This window comes from Somniosus microcephalus, chromosome 9, assembly GCF_052327205.1.
Source record: "Somniosus microcephalus isolate GS21.2 chromosome 9, FLI_Smic_1.0, whole genome shotgun sequence".
NCBI classification, from domain to species: Eukaryota; Metazoa; Chordata; class Chondrichthyes; order Squaliformes; family Somniosidae; genus Somniosus; species Somniosus microcephalus.
Window position 1 is genome coordinate 62,687,749 of NC_140995.1, and position 6,241 is coordinate 62,693,989.

The following is a 6,241-nucleotide window of genomic DNA, read 5'->3' on the forward strand; positions in this document are numbered from 1 at the left end:
AGGCTGATACCTGGGATGGCAGGAATGACGTACGAGGAGAGATTGTGTCGATTGGGCTTATACTCACTGGAGTTTAGAAGATTGAGAGGGGATCTCATCGAAACCTATAAAATTCTGTCAGGCCTGGACAGGCTAGATGCAGGAAGGATGTTTATGATGGCCGGGGAGTCCAGAACCAGGGGTCATAGTCTAAGGATAAGGGGTAAGCCATTTAGGACTGAAATGAGGAGGAATTTCTTCACCCAGAGAGTGGTGAACCTGTGGAATTCTCTGCCACAGAGGGCAGTGGAGGCCAGTTCATTAAATATATTCAAAAAAGAGTTGGATATATTTCTTAAGGCTAAAGGGATGAAGGGATATGGGGAGAAGTCAGGGACAGGGTACTGAATTTGGATGATCAGCCATGATCTCATTGAATGGCGGAGCAGGCTCGAAGGGCCGAATGGCCTACTCCTGCTCCTATCTTCTATGTTTCTATGTTTCTATGAAGAAAACGCAAGCCCAAAATTTTTTAAGGCCAGACCGGTACCTTATGCGATCCGCCCAGCCGTCGAAGCAGAGCTGGAGAGTCTGGAACGTTCAGGTGTACTGTCCAAGGTAGACTGGAGCGAGTGGGCTACACCCATCGTCCCTGTGATGAAAAAGTCGTTGAGCAGCACGCCTGGGGAACCAAGGAAGGTTCGCATCTGTGGGGACTTTAAGGTAACCGTGAACCCAGTCCTTCACACTGTACAATATCCACTTCCGCGGATTGAAGATATTTTCGCCTCGCTATCTGGAGGGAAACGCTTCACTAAGATTGATCTGGCCCAAGCGTATCTGCAAATGGAGGTAGAAGAAGCATCAAAAAATACCTCACAATCAACACCCATAAAGGTCTCTACCAATACAACCGGCTGGTATTCGGGGTAGCATCAGCTCCGGCTATTTGGCAGAGGGCAATGGAACAAGCCCTGCAAGGGATCCCAGGGACCCAGTGTTATTTGGACGACATCCTGGTCACGGGCGAAAATGACAGTGATCACCTTGCCAACCTGGAGCAGGTGCTCACTAGATTGCAGGAATATGGGCTCCGAGCTAACTGCCCCAAATGCGAGTTTTTTAGAAAACAGATCTCGTATTGTGGCCACGTTATCGATAAAGAGGGGTTACATAAGTCCCCAGAGAAGATTGAGGCAGTAGTCAAGGCTCCAGCACCGGAAAATGTGTCACAACTGAGGTCGTTCCTCGGGCTGGTAAACTACTACCATAAGTTCTTGCCAAATTTGTGTACAATACTGCACCCACTGAACACCCTACTGCAAACTTGGGTGCCATGGAAGTGGAGTGACGAATGTAGACGAGCTTTCCAGAAGAGCAAAACACTAATCACATCGAAAGAGGTATTAGCCCATTACAAACCCGGCATTACCAATTCGGTTGGCATGTGATGCATCACCCTATGGCATTGGAGCGGTGCTGTCGCACAAATTCTCGGACGACTCAGAGAGGCCAATAGCCTTTGCGTCACGATCACTAACCTCAGCCGAGCGTAACTACGCCCAGATTGACAGGGAGGCCCTCAGCCTAGTGTGGGGAGTGAAAACGTTCAATCACTATCTGCACGGGCAGAAATTCACCTTGCTGACTGATCACCAGCCTCTTGTCTCCATTTTTAATCCGAAGAAGGGCGTTCCGGTGATGACTGTGCAACGACTACAAAGATGGTCACTTTTTCTAGGGGCACACCACTATGAGATTGAATATAAGGGCACGAAACAGCATGGAAATGCTGATGGGCTATCACGCCTGCCACTGCCTACTGCGGAGGAAGCACCAGCAGTGGATCCTGTCGAAATATTCCATTCGACTATAGTTGAATACCTACCGGTAACTAACGCTTGTATCGAAAAGGAAACCCGAAATGACCCGACACTGTCTCGGGCATATGATTTGACGGTGAAGGGATGGCCAGCACATGGCGACTCACTGTTGCCAGCATTCTCGACAAGGAGAGAACAGCTGTCAGTGTGCCGGGGGACCTTGATGTGTGGATCCCGAGTGGTAATTCCATCCAAGTTAAGGGATAGAGTGCTCAATGAGCTTCATGAAGGTCATCTGGGAGGGGTAAAAATGAAAAGCCTAGCCAGGGCTTATGTGTGGTGGCCGGGAATCGATAAACAAATCGAGGACCTGACCAAGAGCTGCTCAGGATGCCAGAAAGTCCAAAATGCACCACCACAGGCCCCTCTACACCCATGGGAGTGGCCCTCATCTCCATGACAACGGGTGCATATTGATTTTGCTGGTCCATTCATGGACTCAATGTTTTTAATAGCCATGGATGCGCACTCGAAATGGCCTGAGGTCATCAAAATGTCCTCCACCACCACGGAGAAAACTATTGAAGTCCTACGGACCATTTTTGCCAGGAATGGCTTGCCAGAACAGATTTGCTCCGACAACGGACCACAGTTTGTGTCCGAAGAGTTCCGGAGGTTCTTGAAAAAGAATGGGGTAAGGCATTACACATCCGCCCCGTATCATCCAGCCACAAATGGATTGGCTGAGAGGTTCATACAAACCTTTAAGAAGGCAATAAAGGCTATGTACAATGACAGCATTCCGCTGCAGCACAAGGTGGACAATTTCCTGTTCGCCTACCGGAATGCGACACATGCAGTCGCCAACCAGGCCCCAGCCATGATGTTCTTTAACCGAAGATTAAGATCTCGCCTGGATTTGCTCAGACCAAACGTACGAAGAGATGTTGAGAGTAAGCAATTCCAGCACATCCATGAGAAGCCAACAAGGAGCTTCAATGTAGGGCAACCAGTCTTGGCCCATGACTACCGAACAGAAAAATGGTAGCCGGGAACGATATGCACATGGCAGGGCCCACTAATGTACACAGTGGACGTTGGGGAGAGCATCGTGAGACGCCATGCTGACCAGATCCTAGAGTCACAGGAACAAGTCAACCCCATGCCTCGCCCATACGTACCTGGTGATGAACCCGACGTACAGGTTGCATCTAGCCCAGAAACAGTAGCATCGGAAACTGATGAACCAACCGACGACAGGGGGCCAGAATCGCCTCCGCACCAAGAGCAAGACACTCGGGAAAGGTGCTATCCAGAAAGGATCAGGAAGCCTCCCCAAAGACTGAATATATAAATAGACTATTTTCAGCTAATGTTGCATGTTAAAAGTGTTAATTGTAATTAGTTTGATATTTAATTGTTAAATGAGTGTTATGGTACTGTTACTCTAAAAGGGGAGGAATTGTAATGTATATACCTTTAAGGGGGGAACTATGTTTTACAGCTCATGTATACTGCAGTACTGGCAGTGACCACACCTGTATATAGCACTGAGTAGTAATCTGTACAGATCAGTTCCAGTATGAGCCACGTTGAGTAAACACCTGTTGTACCGTTCTCCTGCAGTCTGTGTCTTATTATACACAGACACAACACTCACAACTCACAATCCCACCTAGTTTCATGTCGTCAGCAAACTTAGACATATTACATTTGGTTCCCTAATCCAAATCATTGATAAAAATTGTGAATAGCTGGGGCCCAAGCACTGATTCCTGTGGTACCCCACTAGTCACCGCCTGCCACCCTGAAAGACCCATTTATTCCTACTCTCTGATTCCTGTCTGTTAACCAATTTTCAATTCATTCATCTATCATCATCTTCATCTATCTATCTATATAAAAGGATTGATCTGTCTGTCTGTCCGCCTGTCTGTCTGTCTGTCTGTCTGTCTGTCCTTCGGTGTGTCTGTCCGGCTATACACTCTAAAGTTATAGAGCGTACCTACACGTGCGTTCCATCAAAAGAAAGCTTACGATTCCGGAACGGTCATAAGCGTATTTACGTTTCGGCGAGACAAAAATTGCGCCCGCGGTATCCAAAAAACGTTCAAAATTCCGCTCATTAGCATCTCATTATCCGCTCATTAGCAATAGAGTGACGTTGAGGTTGACTAATCGTACGGTCGAGCGACCTGACGGTCGACCAATCGCTGCGTGGCGGGGGCGGGTTCCTGGCACGTGCGGGCGGGCCCTCCTAGAGTCGAGTGATGGGACGATTGACCAATCCTACGCTTCGGTGACCTGACGGTCGACCAATTGGTGCGTGTGTGGGCGGGCCTTATTGTTCTGAACCGAGGTGAGTCGCCGCCATCTTGATTCCAAACTTTTCATTTCTTTTTCCCGCTTTCTGCATCTTTAAAAAAAAAGTTGCTTTAAAACACATATTGTTTTTAAAAAAAGTTAATTACTTGCTAAATCTTTTATCTAACTCATTAATTTTCCTACCTTTCCCCGTTTTTGCAGGTAGGCCTCGAAGCCTGGGCGTCTGTTGCCAGCCATGCTGGACCCTAGGCAATTGTTTTGTGGCAAGCTCCTCCCACCCCTCACCCCCTACTCCCCCCCGCTGGGCCCGATTCCGAACCAGCAGCCAGCCATCTTGGTAAAGGCTGGCTGGGGCTTCATTCGCGCTAGCGTTGCACGGCGCACCTCCACACAGAGCGCGGCCAGAGGGAAGCGAGCAGGTTAGCGGGGGCGGGGCTCGGGAGGGGAGCGGGAGCGGAGAGGGTTACCCCGGCAACCGGCCATCTCAAGCCGCTCAGGCCCAGGCCCGATCCCGGAGATCGGGAGGCGGAGGGGGGAGGAGGGTTACCAAGGCAACCGGGCCCGGCCAGCCGCAATCGGCCGTCTCAAGCCGCCTCGGAAGGGCGGGGCTCGGGCTGACCGGGGCGCTGCGCTCGGCATGTCAGTGCGTGGGGCGGCACGGAGCTCAGCAGAGCCATCGCCAGCAGAGGGGAGAGGGTCTGCTGGCTCCCCCCCTCCCTTTCTCCCCACCTCCCCTCCCCCCTCCCCTCCCCTTTTTCCCCCCTCCCCTCCCCTTTCTCCCCCCTTTTCCCGCCTCCCCCCTCCCCATTCCTCTCCCCTTTCCTCCCCCTCTCCCCTTCCCCTCCTCCCCTCCCCCCCTCCCCCACCTACCCCCCCTCCCCTCCCCTTCCCCCCCTCCCCTCCCCCCCTTTCCCCCCTTCTCCCCAGTCGCGCTCTCTCTTCACCCCCAGTCACTCTCTCTCTTCCCCCCGTCACTCTCTCTCTTCCCCCCCAGTCGCTCTCTCTCTTCCCCCACAGTCGCTCTCTCTCTTCCCCCCAGTTGCTCTCTCTCTTCCCCCCAGTCGCTCTCTCTCTTCCCCCCAGTCGCTCTCTCTCTTCCCCCACAGTCGCTCTCTCTCTTCCCCCACAGTCGCTCTCTCTCTTCCCCCCCAGTCGCTCTCTCTCTTCCCCCAGTCGCTCTCTCTCTTCCCCCCAGTCGCTCTCTCTCTTCCCCCCCAGTCGCTCTCTCTCTTCCCCCCCAGTCGCTCTCTCTCTTTCCCCCCAGTCGCTCTCTCTCTTCCCCCCCAGTCGCTCTCTCTCTTCCCCCCCAGTCGCTCTCTCTCTTCCCCCCAGTCGCTCTCTCTCTTTCCCCCCAGTCGCTCTCTCTCTTCCCCCCCAGTCGCTCTCTCTCTTCCCCCCCAGTCGCTCTCTCTCTTCCCCCCAGTCGCTCTCTCTCTTCCCCCCAGTCGCTCTCTCTCTTCCCCCACAGTCGCTCTCTCTCTTCCCCCCCAGTCGCTCTCTCTCTTCCCCCACAGTCACTCTCTCTCTACCCCCCCAGTCGCTCTCTCTCTTCCCCCCCCAGTCGCTCTCTCTCTTCCCCCGTCGCTCTCTCTCTTCCCCCCAGTCGCTCTCTCTCTTCCCCCCAGTCGCTCTCTCTCTTCCCCCCAGTTGCTCTCTCTCTTCCCCCCAGTCGCTCTCTCTCTTCCCCCAAGTCGCTCTCTCTCTTCCCCCCCAGTCGCTCTCTCTCATCCCCCCCAGTTGCTCTCTCTCTTCCCCCCCAGTCGCTCTCTCTCTTCCCCCCCAGTCGCTCTCTCTCTTCCCCCATCGCTCTCTCTCTTCCCCCCATTCGCTCTCTCTCCCCCCCAGTCGCTCTCTCTCTTGCCCCCCAGTCGCTCTCTCTCTTCCCCCCCAGTCGCTCTCTCTCTTCCCACCAGTCGCTTTCTCACTTCCCCCCCGTCGCTTTCTCTCTTCCCCCCGTCGCTTTCTCTCTTCCCCCCGTCGCTCTATCTCTTCCCCCCAGTCGCTCTCTCTCTTCCCCCCAGTCGCTCTCTCTCTTCCCCCCAGTCGCTCTCTCTCTTCCCCCCCAGTCGCTCTCTCTCTACCCCCCCAGTCGCTCTCTCTCTTCCCCCCAGTCA